Genomic DNA, 17,575 nt, shown 5'->3' with positions numbered 1-17,575 from the left:
TACTTGAGTCTAATACCTTTCATGTGTGATTTGCAGACAAGCGGTATCAGCATCAATGTGTCAGAAGTGCAGAATCTCAGACCCTCCGTAACTACTGAATAAGAAACTGCATTTTAACAAGATCCTACAGTGATTAATATGCACATGAAAGTGGGAGAAGCATGGTCTTATTGAGAACCAGGTGATGAAGAAGATATTGTACAAGGAAGGTTTATTCCTATCTTAGGTCTTATTGACAGTGGATGTGAACGGAAAGGACTGGGTAATTATTGGTTTTGCTTAAGATGAGGAGTTCAAAGAGTCTTATATTATTTGAGCTTAAAAATGACCTAAGATATGACAAATAAAAATGGCAAGCAATAGGATATATTGGAGAATATGAGGAAGCCTTTTGGTGTAAACCTAATTCGGCCTGACCTTGTCTTTCCAAAAGGGCCTGACAGAGGCTGTTGAGCATGCATTGTATATCTGCTTTGATATTCCCTACGGCAAGAACAAAGGCCCTTGAGATAAAGGTGCAACTTCACTCTCCCTCCCAATGTTGGCATTTCCTTAAGGATTAAGCATCTTTCCTTAGGCTAGAAACTGATTGCTGCGCTCACCTGTGACCGCCCAGCTCCAGACAATAGACTTGCCTCCTGCTACGCCCACCAAGATAGCAGACCCACTATCTGCTGTGTCCATCAAGTGCTGTGCCGACAGGGCAATCTTGTGACTATTGTGGGAGGGACATTTCAATCATATGTGAAAAGTCCTGTTTGGGGGTATATAACCACTCTGTATACCTCACTTCTTTGGTGCCCTTTCTTCCTTCGGGAAGAAAGGCCCCGGGCCATGGTCCTCAGATTTCATCTCAGATATAAACTCTCACAAATTTTCATTTATAGATTGGTTATGGATTATTTTCGTCAACAGATATTATATAATTGTAATTCTATTTTTACATGAGGAAACTGAAGATATATTGTTTTATCACTTTGGTATTTTGAGAAAGCAGCTAAAGATGTATATGGATTCATGTCAGAATTTTAAAACTATATATTTCTACATTGGTGCTATAATTTGCTCCAGAAATGTTTTAAGGGATTTACAATGATATATAAACTATAATATGATAAATAAAATTAAAATAAAAGAAACAAAAAACAACCAAGAATATAACGACATAGATGTAGGGAGAAAATAGGGCTAGGAAAAATCAATGCCAAATTTAGCTTTCAGATTTTTAGCTTTGTAGAAACAAAAGGAACCTGGTTATTTAGACAAATTTACTGCAAAGATAAGATCAAAACAAACCATTTACTAATGAAAAGTATACTATTCTTTTTCCAAACTGCAGACAGAAATTTCTCTGCTGTGTAATAAACAACATCTTCAAATTATTCTTAAAAGAGACACAGGTAGAATGAGTTTCTTGAGACTGTATTCTTTTCTTAGAATGGTACCTAATATCAATTGGCAATATCACGTAGAATTACATTTTGGGTAAACGGTTCTGTTAGAGGGCCAGCGAGATCTGAATAACCAATTTTTGCAGATCTGACTGCAACAAATGAGTATGTAAATTTCAACTATAGAATGTTTTATGGAAAACACTTTCACTGAATATTGTCTGAATATTTCTATTGTTTTTGTCATCCCAAGTACAACTGGTGTGCATAAAAGTTTTGTTTGCTTACTTGCTCACTCAGTTCTTGAGGGTTGCAAGGAGGGATAGATATTTCTTACAACGAATCTTGCTACATACTCTAAAAGAGGTAACAAAATCGTGATACTCATTCCCTATAATGATCTGAACCACAAAAATTCCAGTAAATATTTAATCATCTATTTTCTAAATTTCTTCCTACTGTAGTATAATTGCAAGATCATATTCTTCACCTGTAAAGGCAGAATCAGTCCTGTCTAAGCATAATAGATGGTAGGTCCCATTATGCATACTTTTATTTAAAATACTGATGAAAGAATTGCTGGACACAATGAAGCTTGGAGTATAAGTTTTCAACTTTTGTGGTAGTACAAAAAAAGAAAAAAACAGAAACAGATTATCTCTTTGGTTTACAAAACAAACGTTCATTTCTTGCTCATATTACATGAGAGCTTCTCATTGGCCATGATTCCACTGAACTCCATCAGGAGCCATGTGTCTTCTCACCTGGGACCCAGACTGAAAGAGCAACTGTTCTTAAGGTCATAGTAGGCTGGTGGTAGAGAGGAGGAGCACAAGAGAGACAGAGAGGACCACTCAATCATGTTTAAAAGGATCCACTATGATGGGGCAATGGTGTTCTATGCCTCTCTCTTTGCCCAAAGCACATCATCCAGCCAAGCCTAAAGTCAATGAGACAGGAATTCACATACCTCTCATAGGATGAATTACCAGTAGAGAATAAATAATTCTACCTAACTTAACAGAGTGAAATATTTTCTATTAAAGGCAACAATAACACCTAAGGGAAATACAGTAAGGATGGCTGGGGAGTCAGGCAGCATGGATTTGAATCCTGGATCATTCACTGTGCCAACTTGAGAAAGTTATTCAAAGTATCTGAAGCTTAGATTTCCTTCATAAAATGAGGATAATATCCATCCTTATGATTATTTACGATGACAGTAATCATTGATTTTGATTCCCTTCTTAACTCTTCATTCAAAAGTGATTAGAAGGTCGAAGTCTAAATGCATTGTTTTAACTTAAGGTTTCTCATAAATGAAAACAATGTTTTTGCCAAGGACATGCCAGATTGTGAAATGACATTGTTCTCTGTGAGTACTCTGTAATACCTCTTTTTTCAATCATCAATTATTGATTTTTGTTACTGTCAAAAATTGGCTAGTGAATGTCAATTTCCCCATGTAAATCAATGTTTTTTTAAAACTAATTGGAAAGTGTGAGTTTTTCTTTACACTAAAAATGGAATTTATCTTTTCTTTGAAAAACAATGTCCAATCTCTCACTGAGTCACATTTATACTATAGAACAGTTATAGGTTTCATATTTTTTAATGTTATGTTGCATTCTCATCATTTATACTTTATAATCCTGACTAGCCAAGAGCTCTTTCTAGGGATAGTAGAAAAGCTTACCTTTTCTCACTGTTTCTTTTTAATAGCATTGTTAATATTTTCTCTAATCCACGTTTTTGTGCAGATATTTTTATGCTACTTTTCTACTTGGTAATGTTTAGTTAAAATTAGATAATATAATTCATGACTCTCTATAATACATTACATCAGAAAGCTTTGAAGGCAAAATGAAAACTTTGGATGTCACCATAAGCTCCTCCTCTTTGCAGAAATATCACTTAGATATTTAGATATCCAGAGGGTTTCTCAGACATAGCATGAGTAGGGTGCCAGTGTTGCCCCATGTCTTAGTTCAAGCTGTTATAACAGAACATCAAAATAACAAAAAGGGTTAAACGACATTTATTTCTTACATTTCTGAAGACTAGGAAGTCCAAGATCAAGCTACTGGGCAATTCAGTTCCCAGTGAGGGCCTTCTTCCTGGTGGAGATGGACTCCTACTTGTAGCTTCATTCGGCTGAGAGAGCTATCATCTCTTTCATGTCTCTTGCTTTAAGGTCAATAACCTCCTTCATGAGGACTTCCATCTCATGACCTAATTATCTCCCAAAGGCCCCGCCTCTAAATACCATCACTTTAGGTAGGGATTTGATCTTCAACATACGAATGACACAAACATTCAGCCACACAAACGTAGCCCCCACATATTAAAATATTAGTAAAGCTTAATTTGTAATTTTAATTAAACATGCACTAATAGATTGTCTAACTTTATCTTTCCATTTTGTATTATATTATGCTCTTCTACACTGCAAACACTCAAGTAGAAGACCAGGAGTTAAAGTAAAAATACAAAGAGCTATGACAAAAAAAGAAAAAAAACAAAATAATGACAATCAGCACTGGGAAGATGATCTAGAGAAAACTCCATCGCAAGAGCCTGGTTATGCAGTATACTTTAGTTGGACCCAGTCTCCTTTTACACAAGAATTTCATGGATGTATTGATTTCCAAATTCTCAGGGGGACTTCTACACACCTATGCTAACTGTAAGGTGGGTCAGCACCTCTTAAAAATTTAAATTACTTAGTCAACTAGCTCAACAACTTTCATTTCCAAAATTATTCTTTTCTATTTTTTATAACAGTTTTATTGAGATAAAACACATACCCCTTTAAAATATACAATTCAGTGATTTGTGGTATACTCACAGAGATGTGCAATCAGCACCACTATCTACTTTGAGAACATTTTAATCACCCCATATTCATTAGCAGTCAATCTCCATTATCCCCTTTCCCAGCTCTTAACTGTAACCAATCTGTTTTTGCCTCTATTGATTTGCCTATTCTAGAGATGATATCAAAGGAATCATATAAAATATGGTTTTTTGTATCTGGCTTTTTTCACTTAGCATAATGTTTTCATGGTTCTTTCACATTGTAGCACATATTATTAATACATTCTTTCTTTAGCTAAATATTTCATTGTGTAGATATACTGCATTTTTTAAAATCTATTCATTGGTTCATGGAAATTTGGGATTTTTCCACTTTTTTGGCTATTACTAATAATGCTGCCATGAACACTTGTGTCCAAGTTTTTGCATAGACATATGTTTTTAGATCTCTTGTGTATATTCCGAGGAGTGCAACTGCTGGGTTTTATGGCAACTCTAAGTATAACTCTTTGAGGAACTGCCAAACTGTCTTCCAAAGTGGCTACATCATTTAACATTCCAACTAATTACTTACGAGGGTAATAATTTCTCCATATCTTTGCCAACACTTGTTATTGTCCAATTTTTTATTACAGCAATCCTAGTGGGTTTGAGTTATATCTCATTATGGTTTTGATTTGCATTTCTCTAATTAATGACTAATGATGTCATCCTTCCATGTGCTCATTGGCCATTTATATATCTTCTTTGGAGAAATGTCTGTTGAAATCTTTGCCTAATTTTTAATGTTCAGCTATAAAACATTTTTATATATTCTGGATACAAGTTACTTATCAGATGTACGATTTGCAAATATTATCTCCCATTCTGTGGATTGGCTTTTCACTCTCTTGGTAGTATCTTTGAAAGAAGAAAGATTTTTAACTTCCATGAAGTTCAATTTACCCATTTTTTTCTTTCTGTTGCTTTTGTTTTGGTATCATACCTAAGAAACTGTTGTCTAATCCAATGTCTCAAAGATTTGCTCCTATGTTTTCTTCTAAGATATTTATAGTTTTAGGTATTAAATATGGGTCTATGACTCATTTTGAGTTATATTTTACATATGATGTGAGGCGGGCGTCTGATTTCATTCTTTTGCATGTAGATAACCAGTTGTCCCGGCACCATTTGTTGAAGAGACTTTTCTTCTCCTCATTGAATTGTCTTGACTCCCTGTCTAAAATATAAAGGCTCACTTCTGAAATCTCAATTGTTTTTCATTGCTCTATGTGTCTATCGTTAGGCAAGTACCTCACTGCCTTGGTTACTATTGCTTTGTACAAAGTTTGAAATCACAAAGAGTGTGTCCTCAACTTTGTACTTCTTTTTCAAGATCTTTTTTGACCATTCTGAGTTCCTTGAATTTCTATATGAATTTTTGGATCAGATAGAAAATTTGTTCAAAAAAAATGTACCTGGGATTTTGATAGAGATTTTGTTGATTCTGTAGATCAATTTGGGGAGTATTGCAATCTTAATAACATTAAATCTTCCAATCTATGGAAAAAATATGAATATCCTTCTAATTTTAGGTCTTTTTAAACTTCTTTCAACACTGGTAAAAATTGTGAAAATTCAAGTACTTTTTCCTATATTGATTTACATAATGTAAAATTACATTTAAAGGCTTTGGCAATCACATTATTGATCTTCTAGTAGGCTATTACCTTTTAGAACATTATGTATTTTTAAGAATCTAATCTGGAAGACCATTTTAAAACCATAGTAAGTGATTATATTTCTCTTTATTAACAATACATACAAAAGTTCAATTTTTTTCATAGCTAAATGCTCTTGGTTCAGAATTCTTAGTGAAGAATCTCCAAACCAATATATTGCTACTTAGAAAATTTCTATAATATTTAAGATTAACCTTATGATGCTTTTGAAGCAAGAGGATTATATAGCAGTAAATCACGTCTGATATTTGAAATGACTATTTTAATTACATTCTACAGAATTTTAGATCCCCAAACTCAATCAAGACATACTGATCTACAAACAGTTTTTGAATTACCATACTATTTTGGTAAAGAAGGCAAACATGGCTCAGATAATTTAAATCACTCCACTAATAGCAGGAGGAAAAGAAGGAATGAACAATCAGACTCACCCACTGCCTGCAATATTATATCTTCTCTGCAATACCATCTTCCATTTATTGTTTCTAAAATCTGAAAACCTTTACAGTTAGGGCTGCCAGATTTAGCAAATATACATACATAAGATCTGGTTAAATTTGAATTTCAGAAAAACAAGGAATACTTTTTTAGCATAAATATGTCCAAAATATTTTGTGGGACAAACCTATACTAAAAAACATATTACATATCCGAAATTAAAATATAACTCGTTGTTCTTCATATTATCTGGCAATTCTATATATGATCTGTGTCTAAACCATGCTCTAATATAGACTTGATTAACAATTGGATAACAGATAAAAAAAGCAAATAGTTGAATTAAAGAATATTCTTTAATAACACATACTGACCCCCATTTATTGATTTCAAGACACATAGAAAGAGTTTGTCAACTCCTATAGACCAAGATTTTATCAACATAGTTCCTTTGGGGAAATCTTCCACAAGAGAAACTACAAAGTCATTTTCAATTCAAAGATTTTTTTAACGCTTTGCAATGTCAAATGAAATCTGATGCTTTACAAAACACATGCTTTCTTAGTTATTCCTAGTCAATCTTTGCAATTTACTTTATCTTCATTTAACTTAGAGGGGTGTGCAGTTGTTCCTCCGTTAGGTACAGACGAGGAAACTGAAACTCAGGTAAGATAATTGCTCACGATCTTTTGGCGATAATGCCACAACTAAATCCTGATCTAGCTTATTCTAAATCCTGTATTCTTACCTTCCTTACTTTTTATGTTTTTAAATGTTTGCATATCGCTACCTATGTTATCCAAATGTAGTAAATATTCACCATTTACTTCACTTTATGCATGCACATCTGCACTTTAAGATATTAAGTATCTAAAACCAAAAAACTGATTAATGTAACATTAAAGATTTTTATTATTAAGTCCAGAAAAATTCTGTTCTTATTTTATAATTCATAGGTAATGATTCATTTTATTTATTATATAAGAAGAACAGGGTAGAATGAAATTGTCTTGTTTATTATTGTAACCCTTCTAGAGGCATTTCATAGGAGAAATTTTCATTATTTATCTTCTTTTATGCAGTTATGCTTTGACACAAAAACGTTTTAAATGATGCCAGATCAATAAATAAAGTAGAACCTCATATTTTATTGTATTTAGTACTTTGGAATCTTTATATTCCTCACTGTTGCCCCAAGGTAAAAGAAACATTTATATTCAGGACAATCTATGGATTCCCAGCTCTTTGGTACATAGCAAAGTGAAATATAAGCACTGCTTGTCATTTATCGGATGCAGGGTTAGGTTTCACTAGGATGACACAAACTGCTTTTCTAACATAATTCCCCTGCGGTGATTTAACCAACCAAAAATATCAATAAATCATAAATGGAATTTTGCTTTAGGCTGCATCTAGTTTAATCACATTTTTGCCTGAAAAAAATCTTACTTATAAGATTCAGGGTTATCTACTATGCATATATTATTGGAAAGTATCACCTAGTAGCCTTCATGAATCTATGATACATTTTGAAAGCGTCAAAGTGGAAAATGAGAGCTTTTATTACACTTTAAGAAATTGGCAGGTAACCAACATGGCAGATATATTATACACAGAAAAACTACAATAATCTATTACAATCTAGGCTTTGTAATTTATATTCCAAAATTTCAATACTTGCTCTCTTTTTCTGCTAAATCTAACAATCTCAGCCCCAGGTTTAGCCAAAGGCAAAGCTGTGAGATGTTTGAAATTTGTCTTTACGATTTTCAGCCTCCTTCTTTTAACCTTTTCTCCCAGAGCAGCACATCTTCATTCAGCTCTATCATCTGTCCTAGGCCGTTAAGCTCTTAAGACTCTTCACATACTATTTTCAGTTCTTCATTCAAAAATATGTGCTATACCTTCTAGAATTATATTATAATATATTTATTATATTAATTAATTAATATATTATTAATTAATATATTTAATAATGTATATGATACAACTACATATCATATATATTAATTATTTATAATCAGACATTTGCGTTTTCATTTATTCAACATAAATTGAGTGTCTACTATGTGCAAGTCACTGATGCCAAGTTTGAGGAACCAAAGCTCCCTTAAGGAGCTCATAGACTGTTGGCTAAATAGAGAAAAAGATAAACAAGAACTAGGAGATGTCCAAGAGCGAAACAAACACCGCATTTTTACTTAGCCCACAAAGTGCCAAGCGCTCTTGGCTTTATTGCTACTTTTGTAGCAACAATTTCTCAGAGCCTGTGCTATTGCTTCTTGTCATACAACAAGTTTGAGAGTCCAGGGATCCATTATGAGCTTTTCCTCATCTCCACCTACACCCACCCTTGGTGATCTCACACTGCCCAATAGGTTTAAAAAAATCGGTGGTCCTCCAGATTATTATCTCCAGCCCTGACCACTCCTGCGAGTTACAGAATAGCATACCTAAACTCTTGTTTGACATCTTCCCTCTGATGCTTAATAAACATCTCACATTTAGCAGGGAAAACACAACTCTTACTTCCTGCTTTGCTTCTTCAAATCTGCTCCCACACCAGGTTTTCCCACCAAAGGTGTTGTCATTGCCTTTATCCCAGATGCTCACAGAAAAAAGCTATTCTTTTCTTTATATCCTACTTTTCAATCAATCCCTCAGCAAATACTATCAAACTATACTTTTAATTCTGTTAACTTTACTTCTTCTTTTTCTGATGTTTTTGTAAGCCGTAATGATCTTCCCCCTGGACTGTATTTAAGAGCATCTAACCCAGCCTCTGCTTGCATTCTTCGTCTCTCCGTCTGTCTGTAATTTGTTCTCTACCACCTAGGAAGTGAGATACTTTAAAAGGAAAAAAGATCATGAGTTACTGTCAACTCTCTAATGGTGTTAGGTCACACTTGGATTAACAGTTGAAGACTGTAACACATCCCAAGGCAACCCTGGTGGCCTAGTGGTGAAGATTAGACACTTTCACCGTGGGGCCTGGGTTTGTTTCCTCTCAAGGAAACCACACCACCCATTTGTCGGTTGTCATACTGAAGCAGCTGCATGTTGCTGTGATGCTGAAAACTATGCCACCAGTATTTCAAATACCAGCAGGGTCACCCAAGGTAGACAGGTTTCAGCATAGCTTCCAGACTAGACTAAGGAAGAAGGACCTGGCCATCCACTTCTGAAAAAAATTGGCAGTGAAAACCCTATGAAAAGCAGTCAAGCCTTGTCTGAGACAGCACTGCAAGGTGAGAGGTTGGTGCAAAAAGATTGGGCAGGGTTCAGCTCTGCTGTCTGCAGGGCCTCTGCGAGTCAGAACAGACCAGATAGCACTAACAAGAAAACTTATCCTAAGGACCCTATATGATCAGGCTTCTGCCAAAGTCTTTAACTTCATTTTCTAAGGCCGTCTACCCTGCTCACTCCAATCCAGCCACACTGGTCTTTTTGTTATGCCTTGAGTACATCAATCATGTTTCTACCTTGAAGCCTTTGCAGGCACTGTTACTCCTCCCTAAAATATCTTCCGTATAGTCACCTGGCTTGTGTACTCCACCATTTAGGGATGTATTTGTCTTCACTGAGGTCTTGCGGGACCACCCTATCACCCATGTCTCTGCCTCATCTGTAAATCATCTCTATCCCCCATCTCCATCGGCCTCTTTTATTGCCCTCATCTCTATCTCCTTATCTGATTTTATTCCTCTTTATAATGCTTAGCAATGACATTATACTATATATTTATTTGATTATGTTCTGTCTCCCTGGTAACAAAATAAGCTCCAAATAGGCAGAAACTTGCCTATTCTGCCCACTGCTATTACCTCATGCCTAGAAAATAATTGATAATATAATTGACTCTCCCCTCTCCTACGGCATCCACCACAAAATAGATATTTGTGTTCACTCTTTCTATATTTCAGCTCCCACTTTCTCCTTTTCAAACTCCAATCTGCATTTCATCCTCCCCAATCCGTTAAAACACCTCTTGTTTGCATATAAGAGAACAGGAGCTTTCAATCACTGTCAGTAATGGAGACAGTAAAATCCTTTTGGAGATCAATTTTGCAACATCTAATCAAGTTTCCAGCGCATCTATGCTATAACCGAGAAACTCCATATCTTGTTATATGCCTCAAAGAATATATAAGGAATCATGTGCGAAGATGTTCATAGCAGCATTATTTGTAATGGAAAAATATTGGATATAGATTAGATGCCACTACTTAGAAGAATGAGCAAATACATTTTGGTATATTTATATTCAGCAGTTATAATCCATGAACTAGATCTACATGTATCCCCAGAGGCATCTAGGAAATGTAACGTTGAGTGAAAAAGTCAAATATCATAATTCATTGTTATATTTATAGAAATTAATAAAAGTTGAAAAACACGTACTAAATAGTAGTATATTTGTGTGGTATATGTGCGTGCGAATGCATGTGTGTGTGTATGTGTGTGTGTGTAGTTAAAATATAAAAACATGAACCAGATAATGTTAAACCACTGAACGAAGAAAATGACAAAACTCAAAATCTCTTTCTGTCTCTGCCTCTCTGTTTGTTTCTCTCCCTCTCTGTCTCTCTCTCAGTGGCAATTCGTAAATCAATGTCCAACGTCCAAGTCATTTTTAAATTTATTAACCTAGAACTTGAATAATGACTTTCTAAATCTTCGTATTTCATATTAAATGCCATGTTCCAAATGCCTTTGTTCTGATTTTTTTCCTTTTTGTACAAGATGCACAAAACTCAATGTATAGCTACTTGTGATTTACATAGGCGTGCACCCACAGAAACACCTCAGAGACTAAGACATTGAGCATCCTCAGCACTTCCAGAAGTTTCCCTTATGCCCCTTGTTAGTGACTACTATTCTGACTTCTATTATCATAGATTAGTTTTGTCTTTCCTTGCACTTCATATAAATGAAAACATACCCTAATGTGTCTAGCATCTTTTCCTCAAAATAAAGTTTTTTAAAGAAATTTATACTTGTTGTGTATCATTAGTACACTTTTTATTACTGTGCTGTATACCATTTTATGAATATATCACAATTCATTTATTGATTTTCCACTAGATGAATATTCAGGTTGTTTCTAGTTTTTTGCTTTTATGAATAAAACTGCTATGAACTTTTTTTTATGTATTCTTTGGCAAATATACACTCTTTTCTCTCTCTCTCTCTTTTTTTTTTTTTTTGAGGAAGATTGGCCCTGAGCCAGCATCCACTGCTAAGCCTTCTTATTTTGCTGAGTAAGATTGGCCCTGAGCTAACATCTGTGCCCATCTTCCTCTATTTTATATGTGGGATGTCTGCCACAGTATGGCTTGATAAGCCATGCTAGGTCGATGCCCAGTATCAGAACCAGTGAACGCTGGGCCACTGAAGCAGAGCGCACAAACTCAACCACCACGCCAGCAGGCTGGCTCCTACATTCCTTTCTCTTGAGTGTATATCTAAAACTGCAATTGCTATACATTAGCTTTAGATATTGTTGAAGCATTCTCCAAAGTGGATGCAAAAATTACACTTCTGGCAATTATTTATGTGATTTCTAATTGCTTTATAATCTCACCAACAAGTAGTTTATCCAGTTTTTTTTATACCAACCATTAGGGTGGAGGTTGACATAGTGGCATCTTTTTGTGGATTTAATTTGAATTTATATTAATGATGTTAGGCACCTTTAATATTTTTCTCCATCATTTGGATATACTATATTGTGAACTTACTCTCCACAACTTTTCTCTAATTTTTAAAGTATCTTTGTTTGTCTTTATTGTTGATTAGAAGCTGTCCTTTTTTTCCTCTCTCTATAAGGCCTTTAGTAGGTTTATGTGTAGCAAATATCTCATCCCAGTAATTGGTTTGATGTTTTTATTTTCTTAATGATTTACTTTGTTGAACAGAAGTTCTACATTTTTTTTTAATTGAGGTTATGAAAGTTAACATCCTTGTGAGATTTCAGTTGTACATCATTATTAGTCATGTTGTGGGTACACACTTCACCCCTAGTGCCCTCCCCCACCCCCCTTTCCCCTGGCAACCACCGATCAGTTCTCTTTGTCCATGTGTTAACTACCACCTATGAGTGGAGCCATACAGAGTTCATCTTTCTCTGTCTGGCTTATTTCACTCAACATAATACCCTCAAGGTCCATCCATGTTGTTGTGAATGGGATGACTTTGTCCTTTTTTATGGCTGAGTAGTATTCCATTGTATATAAATACCACATCTTCTTTATCCACTCATCAGTTGCTGGGCACTTAGATTGGTTCCATGACTTGGCTATTGTGAATAATGCTGCGATGAAAATAGGGGTGCATGGAACTTTTGGAATTGCTGATTCAGGTTCTTAGGATAGATACCCAGTAGTGGGATGGCTGGGTCATAAGGTATTTCTATTCTTAACTTTCTGAGGAATCTCCATACTGTTTTCCATAGTGGCTGCACCAGTTTGCATTCCCACCAACAGTGTATGAGGGTTCCCTTTTCTACACAGCCTCTCCAACATTTGTCACTCTTGGTTTTGGATATTTTTGCCATTCTAACAGGTGTAAGGTGATATCTTAGTGTAGTTTTGATTTGCATTTCCCCAACGATTAGTGATGATGAGCATCTTTTCATGTGTCTATTGGCCATCCGTATATCTTCTTTGGAGAAACGTCTGTTCATGTCCCCTGCCCATTTTGTAATTGGGTTGTTTGATTTTTTATTGTTGAGTTGTGTGAGTTCTTTGTATATTATGGAGATTAACCCTTTGTCAGATAAATAACTTGTGAATATTTTTTCCCAATTAGTGGGCTGTTTTTTTGTTTCAATCCTGTTTTCATTTGCCTTGAAGAAGCTCTTTAGTCTGATGAAGTCCCATTTGTTTATTCTTTCTATTGTTTCCCTCATGTGAGGGGTTATGGTGTCCGAAAAGATTCTTTTGAAGCTGATGTCAAAGAGTGTACTGCCGATATTCTCTTCTAGAAGACTTGTTGTTTCAGGCCTAACCTTTAGGTCTTTGATCCATTTTGAGTTTATTTTAGTAAATGGTGAAAGAGAATGGCTGATTTTCATTCTTTTACATGTGGCTGTCCAGTTTTCCCAGCAGCATTTGTTGACGAGACTTCCTTTCCTCCATTGTAGGCACTCAGCTCCTTTGTCAAAGATTGGCTGTCCATAGATGTGTGGTTTTATTTCTGGGCTTTCAATTCTATTCCATTGATCTGTGCACCTGTTTTTGTACCAGTACCACGCTGTTTTGATTACTGTAGCTTTTTAGTATGTTTCGAAGTCAGGGATTGTGATGCCTCCAGCTTTGTTCTTCTTTCTTAGGATTGCTTTAGCAATTCGGGGTCTTTTGTTGCCCCATATGAATTTTAGGATTCTTTGTTCAATTGCTGTAAAGAATGACATTGGAATTCTGATTGGGATAGTGTTGAATCTGTAGATTGCTTTAGGTAGTATGGATATTTTAACTATGTTTACTCTTCCAATCCATGTGCATGGAATGTCTTTCCATCTCTTTATGTCATCATCGATTTCTTTCAAGAAGGTCTTGTAGCTTTCGTTGTATAGATCTTTCACTTCCTTGGTTAAATTTATCCCAAGGTATTTTATTCTTTTTGTTGCGATCGTGAATGGGATTGAGTTCTTGAGATCTTTTTCTGTTAGTTTATTGTTAGCATATAGAAATGCTACTGATTTATGTATGTTGATTTTATACCCTGAAACTTTGCTGTAGTAGTTGATTGTTTCCAATTGTTTTTCTATGGATTCTTTGGGGTTTTCTATATATAAGATGATGTTGTCTGCAAACAGCGAGAGTTTTACTTCTTCGTTGCCTATTTGGATTCCTTTTATTTCTTTTTCCTGCCGAATTGCTCTGGCCAAAACCCCCAGTACTATGTTGAAGAAGAGTGGTGAAAGTGGGCACCCTTGTCTTGTTCCTGTTCTGAGGGGGATGGGTTTCAGTTTTTGTCCATTGAGTATGATATTGGCTGTGGGTTTGTCATATATGGCCTTTATTATGTTGAGGTACTTTCCTTCTATACCTATTTTATTGAGGGTTTTTATCATAAATGGATGTTGGATCTTGTCGAATGCTTTCTCTGCATCTATTGAATTGATCATGTGGTTTTTGTTTCTTGTTTTGTTAATGTAGTGAATCACATTGATTGACTTGCGGATGTTGAACCATCCCTGTGTCCCTGGTATAAATCCCACTTGATCATGGTTTATAATCTTTTTGATGTATTGCTGTTTTTGGTTTGCCAAAATTTTGTTGAGGATTTTTGCATCTATGTTCATCAGTGATATTGGCCTGTAGTTTTCCTTCTTTGTGTTATCCTTGTCAGTTTTGCGGATCAGGGTGATGTTGGCTTCATAGAATGTGTCAGGGAGTGCTCCATCTTCCTCTATTTTCTGGAATAGTTTGAGAAGGATAGGTATTAAATCTTCTTTGAATGTTTGGTAGAATTCTCCAGAGAAGCCATCTTGTCCTGGACTCTTATTTTTGGGGAGGTTTTTGATTACTGTTTCTATTTCTTTACTTGTGATTGGTCTATTCAGATTCTCTATTTCTTCCTGATTCAGTTTGAGTAGGTTGTATGAGTCTAGGAATTTATCTATTTCTTCTACGTTGTTCAATTTGTTGGCATATAGTTTTTCATAGTATTCTCTTATGATCCTTTGTATTTCTTCGGTATCTGTTGTGATTTCTCCTCTCTCGTTTCTAATTTTATTTATTTGAGACTTCTCTCTTTCTTTTTAGTGAGTCTGACTAAGGGCTTGTCGATTTTGTTAATTTTTTCGAAGAACCAACTCTTTGTTTCATTGATCCTTTCTACTGTCTTTTTTGTTTCCGTATCATTTATTTCTGCTCTAATTTTATTCTTTCCCTCCTTCTACTGACTTTGGGCTTTGTTTGTTCTTCTTTTTCTAATTCCGTTAGGTGTCGTTTGAGGTTGTTTATGTAAGATTTTTCTTGCTTATTGAGGTGAGCCTGTATTGCAATGAATTTCCCTCTTAGGACTGCCTTTGCTGTGTCCCAAATCATTTGGTACAGTGTGTTTTCATTTTCATTTGTCTCCAGATAATATTTGATTTCTTCTTTAATTTCTTCAATAATCCATTGCTTGTTCAGTAGCATGTTGTTTAGTCTCCACATTTTTGACCCTTTCCCAGCTTTATTCTTGTAGTTGATTTCTAGTTTCATAGCATTATGATCAGAAAAGATGCTTGATATTATTTAAACCCTCTTGAACTTATTGATGCTTGCTTTGTATCCCAAGATATGGTCTGTCCTTGAGAATGTTCCATGTGCGCTTGAGAAGAGTGTGTAACCTGCTGTTTTTGGATGAAGTGTCCTATATATATCTATCAGGTCCATCTGATCTAATTTTTCATTTAATTCTATAATTTCCTTGTTGATTTTCTGTCTGGATGATCTGTCCATTGGTGTTAATGGGGTGTTGAGGTCCCCTACTATTATTGTATTGCTGCTGATGTCTCCTTTTAGTTTTGTTAATAGTTTCTTTACAAAATTTGGTGCTCCTGTGTTAGGTGTGTATATATTTATAAGTGTTATGTCATCTTGGTGGAGCGTCCCTTTTATCATTATATACGGCCCCTCTTTGTCTTTCTTTATCTGTTTTGGTTTGAAGTCTACTTTGTCTGATATAAGTATGGCAACACCTGCTTTCTTTTGCTCATTATTAGCTTGCAGTATTGTCTTCCATCCCTTCACTTTGAGTCTGTGTTTGTCTTTGGGGCTGAGGTGTGTTTCCTGGAGGCAGCATATTGTTGGATCTTGTTCTTTGATCCATCCTGCCACTCTGTGACTTTTGATTGGAGAGTTCAATCCATTCACGTTTAGAGTGATTATTGAAACGTGGGGGCCTACTGTTGCCATTTTATCACTTGTTTTCCTGTTCTTTTGCATTTTGTCCTGATGGAGAGCTGTTACTTTGTGTTATTGTCCTTCTGCTTATTTCCTTTGTTCTGGATTTTGTAACCTCTTTCCTTTTTTTGATTTTTCAGGAATGAGGTTCTTCCTGAGCATTTCTTGAAGAGGAGGTTTTGTGGCGATGAACTCCCTTAACTTTTGTTTATCTGGGAACGCTTTTATTTCTCCATCATATTTGAAGGATATTTTTGCTGGGTAGAGTATTCTTGGCTGCAGGTTTTCGTCCTTCAGAGTTTTGAATATTTCATTCCAATCTCTTCTAGCCTGTAAGGTCTCTCCTGAGAAATCTGCTGATAGCCTTATGGGATTTCCTTTGTAAGTTATTTTCTTCTGCCTGGCTGCCCTTAGTATTTTCTCTTTGTGGTTGACTTTTGCTAGTTTCACTACTATATGCCTTGGGGTTGGTCTTCTTGTGTTAATAAAGTTTGGAGATCTATTGGCTTCTGTTACATGAAGTTCCACCTCTCTTCCCAAGTTTGGAAAGTTCTCAGCTATCATTTCTTTGAACAGGCCTTCTTCGCCCTTCTCCCTCTCTACTCCCTCTGGTATACCTATAATCCTTATGTTGCATCTCCTAATTGAGTCGGATAATTCTTGGAGAGTTTCTTCCTTTCTTTTTAGTCTTAGTTCTCTCTCCTCCTCTGTCTGCAGCATTTCTATATTCCTATCCTCCAAATTGCTAATTCTGTCCTCCGTATTATCAACCTTACTGTTCAGAGAGTCCCGATTTTTCTTAATCTCCTCCATTGTGTTCTTCATCTCCAGTATTTCTAATTGGTTCTTCTTTATAGTGTCAAGCTCTTTTGTGGCATAGCTCCTGAACTCATTGAGTTGTCTATCTGAATTGTCTTTTAACTTGTTGAGTTTTTTAATAATGGCAGTTTTGAAAAATATGGAACGCTTCACGAATTTGCGTGTCATCCTTGCACAGGGGCCATGCTAATCTTCTCTGTATCGTTCCAATTTTAGTATATGTGCTGCCGAAGTGAGCACCAGAAGTTCTACATTTTAACAAAGTCCAATTAATCAATCTTTTTTACAGGTAATTTTTTCCTATTTATCAAATAAATGTTTATCCCAAGTTCATGAAGATATTCTATTATTTTTATGCTAGAAATTTTATCTCTCACAGGTTAATTTCTAAGCATAGTAATAAATAAGCGTAAAGCTTCATATTTGCTATATAGATAACATTTATTCAGCACAGTGTATTGAAGAGAAATTCACTTCCCCAGTGATC

The 17,575-nt window shown here is 35.4% G+C and overlaps 1 non-coding gene across 1 annotated transcript; it reads right to left on the bottom strand.

Moving 5' to 3' along the window:
• Positions 1 to 17,221: 17,221 nt before the first annotated feature.
• On the bottom strand, positions 17,222 to 17,328 carry LOC123283692 (U6 spliceosomal RNA). Its single transcript, XR_006524358.1, has one exon. It is a non-coding gene; the product is annotated as a U6 spliceosomal RNA (small nuclear RNA).
• Between the last annotated feature and the right edge of the window lie 247 nt (positions 17,329 to 17,575).

Source organism: Equus asinus, chromosome 2, assembly GCF_041296235.1.
Source record: "Equus asinus isolate D_3611 breed Donkey chromosome 2, EquAss-T2T_v2, whole genome shotgun sequence".
NCBI lineage: Eukaryota > Metazoa > Chordata > Mammalia > Perissodactyla > Equidae > Equus > Equus asinus.
This window is presented reverse-complemented; position numbering and strand designations above follow the sequence as displayed.